Source organism: Branchiostoma floridae, chromosome 15 (genome assembly GCF_000003815.2).
Source record: "Branchiostoma floridae strain S238N-H82 chromosome 15, Bfl_VNyyK, whole genome shotgun sequence".
Classification (NCBI taxonomy): Eukaryota; Metazoa; Chordata; class Leptocardii; order Amphioxiformes; family Branchiostomatidae; genus Branchiostoma; species Branchiostoma floridae.
Genome location: NC_049993.1, coordinates 1,212,448 through 1,222,898, shown reverse-complemented (window position 1 = coordinate 1,222,898; position 10,451 = coordinate 1,212,448).

The following is a 10,451-nucleotide window of genomic DNA, read 5'->3' as shown; positions in this document are numbered from 1 at the left end:
TCACGGTGCTCGATAGGATTCCCATTCAAAATCAAGCGGACTGAAAATGATTTCAGGCTGGCTACAACCCTGATATGTCAGCATAGCAAGCAATTCTGCCAGTAGAGATGCCGATCGAATTTTCTGTTGGTACAAATTCCGACCGTCTGTAAATGTAAAGGATATTCCCTTAAAGACAATCAAAACCTATTACCTTGGATACCTGTAACTTTTTATCAATGGATTAAGTTGCAATTTATGATTTCTATATGGAAGATTGCACTGACAAAGAAAGTTGTTTTGTATAATGGCTGCACAATCATATGAACAAATGTTCTGAAGTCCATTTTAACCTTCTTAAAGAAAAGGATTTAGAAAGAAAAAAACAGCAAAACTGTAAGACATGTGTAGTTTTGTACTTTTTAGTCTAATCAGTTTCAAAACCATATCCAGTTGCTTGAGTAACTATTTTTGGCGTGATCAGTTAGCCTCTACCAGGCTCCACGTGTCACTTTTTAATGGAATGTTCTAGATACGCTATTTTACGTAATGAGCTATTCACATTTCTCGAATCCAGTACAGCAGATTTCAAGATACTCGATGCTACAGGCAGATTTGTATATATCTTTAGATGCAACAACTCCTATAATGCAAAGATAGGCAAATGTATCAAAGACTGCTTTGCTATTAGAAAGAGTAATGAAACTCATGATTAGCCCAACTCGATTGTAGCACTATAATATAAAAGACTTGTGTTAGCCCTTCTTGTTATGTTAATTAGGATGTTAAGTTTTGTTCTATACACCTATTTTGTACTTTGTGTAACAGTCGTTGCCATACATTGTACCATGTACAAATATGGAGCAATAAAGTTCAGTAATATATCACTGGAGAAAGTTTTAAAAAACTGGCATGATAGTCAGACAACACGCCAGATGAGTCAGCCGACCTAGATCGCAAACTGTACTCCTCAGGCTGGTATGTTATCTGTTTATTTGGCAAATTTCTATCATTATTTTTTCCAGCGACATATAGAGCAAATGGTACTCAGGCTAGTTGTGTTCCGATTGTAACCTTGTCAAGTTGTGTTACTGTCTGTGGTAATTTTCAAACGCTTACTGACAAAAACAAAACTATAACCCTGTTAACGTCATATAAGTCACCCACTCATACTCATTATAGAAAAAGAGGGACATTTCGTCTTCCACTGCTTCCAGAAAAGAAGGCAAACCCCAAATGCTTAGATCGTAGCTCTCAGTAGTCATATTATTGCTAGAATATTCACTTGTTTCCAGTCGTTACCATTGTTATCTATACAAAAGTCTTTCATTTTATGTATGTTTACTATGTATTCTGTATGTCCCATGTTGCAATTAGCCCTCGGGCAAGAACTTGCAAATAAACTTTCTTTCTTTATTATTGAAAAGAATTTGTTTCTTATCATACAGTACAGGAACAGGTTCAGGTCCGGTGTGACAGCGAGATCACTAGCGTTTTCGTCCCCCTTTAGCGTTTTCGCCCCCCCCCCCCCTCCCAAGAGCAGCTGGTTACTACATATTACAGGTGCGCTACCTGGTACTATACTGCACCTGGGAAGTAACGTGTATGGTGTGTTACCTGGTACCTTATGGCACCTTATTACCGTACCGTAAGATGCCTGTCATACCTCGAAAGTCGATACTATATTGTTCGGTGCAAACATGACATTGAAATGAAAAAGACAATTTTTGCAGCTGAAGTGGCATAAAAACAGTGCTACTGCGAACGTATAAATCAACACCGTCTATGGTACGGAATACGAGTCAGCTATATGTTTTCAATTTGTCACAGTGTTTTCTTTCTTGTGCTGGAAACATTTCCAAAGCACTAACAAAAACACACGTGAATAATAGTTTCTCATTATAAGCACTATCTACGCGCAAGTTGATATAGCTGTTGCTAAATGCTACACAAACACTGGTAAAGTACCAGTCTTAAGAAACACGGGTAAATGCATCAGTTCCTAAATACTAGAAAAAACAGTCATGTTGGAGGTGAAGATATCCCTTGGCCAGGTGCATATACCAAAATGTGCGTTATTCTAATTAATACCTAATATTTGCATAATTAATAAAGACATTACATAGTTCTTTTGTTGTCACTTCATGGTAGAGACTTCATATTGGAGATATATAGGTTGTTTGAGGACAGGTGAATACAATGAAATACATCTTATGTCAAGACTCAGGTATATGGAATAATGGGAATACAAGGGACCCAACCCTCCTTGTCTGAAACAAGTTCAACTATCTTATTACCATGTAATTACGTTAATATTGATACTATGAAGGGAGTTATGTATCAAACTCGTGTACTTATATCATTCTGAAACTGCATTTTGTGATTTATACCAATCAACTTCTAAAATGTCATGTAAACCCGTTTTTTTGGGGGGGGGGGCGAAATCGCTAAAGGGGGGCGAGGTAGGGGGGCGAGATCACTAGCCGGGGAGGGCGAGATCGCTGTCACACCGGACCTGTAACCGATTCCTATACCCGCACCTGTTGTCACGTTTAGGTACACATCCTAAACTAGTATATATATATAACGTTAGAGAGAGAGAGAGAGAACGGGTCACAGAAATGTCAGCTGAATATGTAAAAGCGATCACATCTTATCCTGTTTCAACTACCTGAAGGATCATGAGTGTCCATTTAGCTGCACTTGGGTTCTCTATAGCCTCCGTTGCAGTCCTCGAAGGGGGCCGGTTTTTATTTGGGGGGGGGGGGGGCGTTGCATGTATGTTCGCGATTTTCAACGTTGGCTAGGTTCTCTTGTGCCGGGAAAGGGAGTTTGCTGTTGAAGGGAGTTTGCTGTTGAAGGGAGTTTGCTGTGGAAGGGAGTTTGCTGAGGAAGGGAGTTTGCTGTTGAAGGGAGTTTGCCGAGGAAGGGAGTTTCGTCCCGTTTCGAAACAGCCCCGTTCGAAGACTGCAACGGAGGCTACTAGAGTCTCTAGCGGTCCGACCTTGGTAGGAGCCGTGTGTTCAAACACCGCTGTCCGTGGTGGTGACAAGTATTTGTCTGAAGTATACACCTGTCCTGCCCACCGTGCGCCACAGATCCCAGGCATGTCAACAACAAAGACTTGGAGATGTTTTTAATGAAAGCTCTCTTGCAAAGTTTGCTTGTCACTCTGTGGACGTGCAGGGAGAGAGTGTTTTCTGTTGTGAACTGTGGGCGGGACCAAATACACCTGACGGGACTGGGCTGCTGAACGTGAAACTGTAGACTTGTGGCGGTGTCCTGTCCCCTGTTTCAACTTCTTCTAGTCACAAACCTCCATTCACTGCCGTCAGTGTGTCAAGATTAATTTTGTTTCCTTCTGGTGCTCATGTGAGGGCTATTCATAAACTGTGCTACTGTTTAAAATGGTTGTTTGCCCAATGTTTCTTGCCTTTCCTTTCTAAACATTTCACTGTGTGTGTGTATGTGTGTGTATGTGTGTGTGTGTATGTGTGTGTGTGTGTGTGTGTGTGTATGTGTGTGTTTATGTGCGTGTGTGTGTGTATGTGCGTGCGTATGTCTGTGTGCCTGTGACAGTGTGCGTGTGTTTGTTTGGTTTGTGTGTTTATAAGTTAGTATGTGTGTGTCTGTCTGTCTGTCTGTCCGTCTGTCTGTCTGACTGTCTTTCTCTCTCTCTCTCTCTCTAGATTTTCTCGGGAATGTCTCCCCTCTCTGTCCGCTCGTGTTTTGAGTGACAGGTCGTCCGTCAGCACTGCTGACAGCCGTTGTCCCTCCTGTGCCCAGCTTACCCCTGATGACTATGTGATAAGCGGACGTTGTTCCAGTGTACTTGTTGCAGTGCCCCGTGTCGTGTGTACATCACCAAACCCCGCACTCTGTTACAGGCCCACCGTCAGTCCGTCTGGAGTAGCGACACTAATGCTGTTTTGTTATTCACCAAAATACAACAGGTTTTTAGTCGAGTCTTTCATATATTTATTTGCTTTTTGGATCGCACTAATTGAGGCCGTTGGTTTTGTAAGCCGTTGATAAGTTGGAAGTCATGCAGCACACGTTCCGGCACAGCCCGACTTGTGTATTGTGTACACAGCCAAGCCTGCCATTCAATACCATAAAAGCTCCTAAATGTTGCAAATTGAGTCACAACGTCTCATTTCAGCTCAAAGCGTAAAGTCCGGAACGGTTCTGGTTGCATTCCTGAGCGGATTTAGGCCAGTCCGTTTTTCCACCTTTACAACTCGCTAACCCTGGCTGTTAAATCTGTCCATAGACCTTACCTTGTCGAGACGTGAGGGTTAGGAGGCTGTACGTATTATCTAGCGAGTGTCGTACAGTTTAGAATGAAACTCTAGTAGCAAGGCTCTGATCCCGACATGTTCCGCATGACGGCTGAATCTTGTTCCAACAATGTACCCTCTTCACGGGAGCACAGGAGGGACATGGTGGTGGCTTCGGAGTGACATGTCTGCCGAGCTGCGGGTGGTCGACAAAGAAATGCACTATTTCACGTGTAAATAACGGACAGGCCAGCGGAGTTACATGTTCCAAATCGGACAGGGGGAATTGTTCTCGGGTACAGCAGTGGTAGGTACCACCACCTGGACAAGGGAACAGGGCCGGACACGTTTCGAGCCCATAACACTGAGGAAGCCACGCGGCGAAACATGTTTGTTGTGTATCGGTTCGAATAAAGTTCTTATACGGGGAACATGCGGCTCCAGCGTCTTTTCTGAAGATGTGGCGTAAGTGTGAATGGTTGTCTTGAGGGAGTGCTTCTCCACATACTCTTGGGGCCGAACACGTTTGCCATCTGTACGGCGAATATCCGGTTGTAGCACACCCAAACTTACGGTAATATCATCTCTCGTATCCCACCGGATGCCATAACATATGAGAAAAAATAGATGAATTTAAAGTAATCAAAATATACAGAATGCATTATCAGTAATCATGAGGTATATTCGAATTCACTTCAAATACTTAGGCGTTTAAGACAATCGGGTGAAGGCCTCTATAACATTGTTTGAGGTGGAAATTTGATACTTGATATTATGTTATGTCATTTTTGAAAGGAGGGGAACTTAAAACAACAACAGAAAAACAATACAGTAATGCGGCAGTGACTGGTAGTTACACGGCCTTGGACTAAATGATTTCTTTCTTTTTTTTTTGTACTTTGTAGATTACCAAAAATAAGATTCTATTCCTGAATATTGGCAGAAAACACAATGATAGTTGATGTCAGGCGGAAGGGTTAGTAGTGCTCAGGTTTGTGTTTATGTAAGACAGCCAGCACATGTCATGCATGGAGACAAATAAGTGATGGTTTATTTACGTGTGTAGCTCCTGCAGACATACCGGGGAACTTAGGTTAAACATGTCCTGGCACACTTACAAACACGTGCACTCACACGCACACTCATACACTCACACATACACTCACACACTCATACACTCACACATACACTCACGCACACTCACACATGTACACATACACGTACGCTCAAACATACACAGACACCACACATAAACACGCACACTTATACACTCACACATGCACATAGACACCATACACATAAACACGCACACTTATACACTCACACATGCACACACACACACACACAAAAACACACAGAGACCATACACGTAAACACGCACACATGATACACACACACACGACACACACACACACACGCATATACATGCGCGCGCGTACACAAGCGTCTATAACGTAACATGATGAAGTCAATATGTTGTCATGTATATTGTAATGTAACTTGTTCATAACTTGTTACGTATGGAAGAATTCCGTGTAGTAACCATTGCAAATACTTGTTAAATGAACACAATTTACTTTACATTTCTTGCATTCTACTGTCATTTTGATACATTGATTGATTGGGTGATTGATTGATTGATTGATTGATTGATTGATTTACATTCTTATTAAATCCGACATTCAAGACTTTATTAAATGTGTATTTGAAGCGTCCGCTTACTTTAAATTTGACACCACCTTGCTCTGCCATAATCTGAAACTATAATTATCACTTGAACGTTTATGAAAGGAATACATCCTTGTTAACAATATTCAAAGACAAATCAATGTCCACAACTAAATATAACATTCGGAGATAACTTTCGGACATTTCGAACACATCCATCTCTCTTCTTCTTCAGATTCACTACAAAGCACTTTCCTTATTCATGGATCATTATGGAAGCGCGTATGACTACCCCACCCTGAAAACACTACTCTTACATAAGAGGAGCGCCGGTGTGATTTCCGACTACTACTATATATACGCAACTCAACCTCTGCTTGGAGAGTATGCAAGTCCAGGCGGGCGGATTTTCCGAGAACTTTCTCACACTCGTACGGTGGTGTAGCGAGCCAGAGGTTGCTGATACCACCTAATACAGGTCGGACATTAAAAAGTTCCTTTCCGCACCAAATCGGACATCGGGCGGCGCCCATGTTCAGTTCTGTAGCCACAGAGATTTGTGCAATCACTACAACATGGAACAAGTCCACTGGTAGTGGTGTGTGTTCAGCGTGTACGTGTTCAGCTATACCATACTATTTCCCACATGCTGAGTGCCAAACAGAGAAACAGCATGTACCATTTTTACGTCTTTGGTGTGACTCGGCCGGGGATCGAACTCACGACCTACCAACTCGATAGCTACAAGAGATTGCTGGAGAAAATAGGATGGGCGAAATGGTTTGAGATAATAAAGCCGGGGTTTAACGGTGTGTTGACCTGTTGTTCCTGTGATTGACAAGATGCAAAGGTGCGGTTAATCTCCCCTGTGGCCACGATATAATTACCTGGGCCACGCCTAGTGGTGCAAGACTGAGCCCAGAGGCCCACGGAATCCCTTAATCAGCATTCCACAACTTCAGGGAAACAGGTGGCACCCGCACACTACTTCTTTCTATCCTTTTCCGTTCCATTTTCTTTAACTTACATTTTCTAAGCTCTTTCCCTTGTCTTTTCTGTGCTAACGTTTGTCTCGTCGCCCGGGAAATTTACATTTACTAAACAAAGGCGCAAATAAAGTTTTACAGTAGTTAATGGAAAATAGAAATGGGAGAGAATCAAGTCTGCATTCTGTTTGATGCATGGGACAGAATAGCCTCTACCAGGCTCCGCGGATCGGTGTTCTAATAGTGGAAATTAGACAAATAAAGTCTATAGTACGCTAGCTATAGGGGAGTTAGCCGCCAGAAGAATACGTATTTTATTTGTCCAATTTCTACAATTAGACCACCGATCCGCGGAGCCTGGTAGAGGCTAGAGACAGAACATGTTGTTCACACTTCATAGATTTATTTTTCCTTTATTTTTTCTTTATTTGCTTTTGGATAGACAAGGACAATGTTGCACTTCACTCTTGATAATAACCTATTTTAACAGTGCCACATACAAAGAACAACAAACTTGACAAAGTAAAGGTACATGTTGGGACAGAGGGTTGTTATCGGCTGTAACTATCCTCTGAAACTATGCATACTGTGTCTAGGGCGCAGTAGTGGAAAGTAGACCCCATCCCCACCTTGAGCCGAAGTACTAGTCAGGTACTCGTTTTTATACCTGAAAGGGTTTAGAAAACCCGTGTAAAGTGCCTTTCCCATGCAGGAGCAAAAGATCGGTAGTATGACAGTATTGGAACCCAGGATCTGGGTTCTAGGCCACACATGCATGAACAGTTCGGCCACACGACTCCACTACATATTACGTGCTCCGCTATCTGAAGATTTGTCCTCAAACAGGTGCGAAATCACATGGTCAGGTATTTCGGCAAGACAGTTTCTACAAGAAAACATCACTTCTTCCCGTATTTGTTCTGTTGTACAAGAATGTAGCCTGATCGACTCGGCAAAACAAATGTATCACACACTTTATCGCCTTCACACTTTGAAACTACCGAAGTACAAAGGTGGAAATATTGCCGAACGACCAGATGAACGGACGTTTAACAAAGAGGCGCAAGCACTTGCGAACTCCTTTAGCTGTTGCTCTTTCCGTCTATTTGCCACTCGGGCGCCACAAAGGTACCGACGTGAAAATGTTGCCTTTTCTCAAAATGCTTGGACAGTTCGTTTAGACAATCGAGTTTTCCTTCACTTGGAAAGGGAATAGTTTACATTTTCCCACCCTGTAATGTTTCTCAAGTGGAAGAATACTCCAAGGGGGACAACTTTCAATGGTTGGAGGAGCTTTGATCCAGGGAAAACCCGCCGCCACAAAGGCTGAAGTGGGCACAAGGCGTAGTCAGCTGGAGAAAGTATTTGTGGCGCTCTCGGCTTACAGACGGCTGAGCGAATTCTATATTGAGTAGATGTCTGTGGTGTAGTGGGGGACTACTGTACGGAACCATTGGTTAGATGGCTCTCTGGATTGGAAAAACTCGGCTGAGCGAATTCTATATTGAGTAGATGTCTGTGGTGTAGTGGGAGGCTACTGTACGAAACCATCGGTTAGATGGCTCTCTGGATTGGAAAAAAACTCGGCTGAGCGAATTCTATATTGAGTAGATGTCTGTGGTGTAGTGGGGGACTACTGTACGGAACCTTTGGTTAGATGGCTCTCTGGATTGGAAAAAAACTCGGCTGAGCGAATTCTATATTGAGTAGATGTCTGTGGTGTAGTGGGGGACTTCTGTACGGAACCTTTGGTTAGATGGCTCTCTGGATTGGAAAAACTATGGCGATTACATTGCAGACCAATGTTCGCTAGAATGTGCGTCCAACATTTACTCCACTGCCCTTCTTACAAAAGACACGATTGTCACTCCTGGGCACACTATCTCTGCTCACAGAACACACAGTCAACTTCTTAGCACATTCTGAAATGCCCCAGTCTCTCCTAGATTCGCAGAAGCCCATTGTGTTAATCTTCCATAAACTCCAAAATATTGGCTACCACCCAAAATTTCATAATTACTACAAACGCCTTAAACCTCGATTTTTTTCTGAGTTTTAGGTTTATTATGTTAACTTTGACTGTTCGTCTTTGGGGTAGGGGACTTGCCCCTCCAACAACGTTCTATTATAATGTATCATTTGCTTAATGTACATCGTTCAAGTTTATCACATTCTGTTATTAGCATTGTTATATTTCGTTACAATATTGTGTTATTTCTTATGGTGTTTACGTTTATGTCTTTTGTATACGCCACCACTGCGTCTGTAATGCTTTTCACGTTAAATTAAAAAAAATTATGGTTAGTTACGGTGAGTTGGCCACAACGCTCTTGAGACGGGAATGAGCGACAAAGTCACAGCTACACGTAGCAGAAGCGAGCTGCCCGTAGTCCACATCGGAGACGGAACATTTTTAGTTCTGCCCAGCAAAGCGCCACTTCCTGCGATGGGCGCTGACTTGACAAGCTGACAAAATATACACCGTGTAGAGTGGAGTGGTTTATTGTAACAACACCAAAGCATACATCACTTCTCAATTATATCAAAAGCTATCTGCCATTAAGTTAAAAAGATTAAGACCATAGCACGTCCAGGACAAAAGGTGCAAAGTTCTGCTGCAGCACCAAGGTCACACAAAAGGGGTCCAAAAATCGACATTGATTTGTCTTCCCAACCCCTTCGCACAAACTAAATTTCATCACAGTTCATTAACCCAATAACCCAGGACCTAGAGTTAGCTTTTAGTAATCTAGACTAGAGTAGACACCTTTGATATTGAATTTTACTTTGTCTGAATTTCTCATGTTACATGCAATTAGCCCACGGGCAAGAATTTGCAATAAACTTTATTATCATATAGCCAGATGGAGTTGGCCAATCAGAGGCCCCCATTTCCCATGGGTTATCAGGCAGTAACCTCAAAAGTGGTCGGTTATTCTAATAACCGACCACTTTTTGGACCGCACCATTATACAGGGGACAGTCATGAAATTTTTTTGTACTGTTGTTTGTGTGTAAACCATGCATAACTGTCAAAAATATTATGATTGATTGGTTATGTTAATTAGGGCTCCACATGGGGAATATAGGGATACTTGAAAAGGAATTATGCTGATTTTACACATTTTCAGTATGGCTTTCTAACGTGATTAAGCCGGTACCTTCCTAAATCACTTCATATATACGTACTTTGTCGTGCCCAAGTGAAAAGGCTCTGCATGGGGGGTACCAGGACTCCACTTAATACATGTAGTTTGTATTGCAAATAAGCCACATGTTGATGCTGATATGCTATCTCACAAACAGATGATTAGTTAGAATTATTACTTAAATGATGATGATGAAATAGTTTAATGTTTGTATTATATATAGACACTATTGTACAATATATATATTGCAAATGTATTTTTATGTAATGTATTAAAGTGTTTATTTGTTATAAATGAATTTGTGTGAAATAACTGTCAGTTGGATAGGCTATATGATAATATCGTTAATGCCCCGCCTTATCCTCGGTGTATATGGTGAGATAATCCCT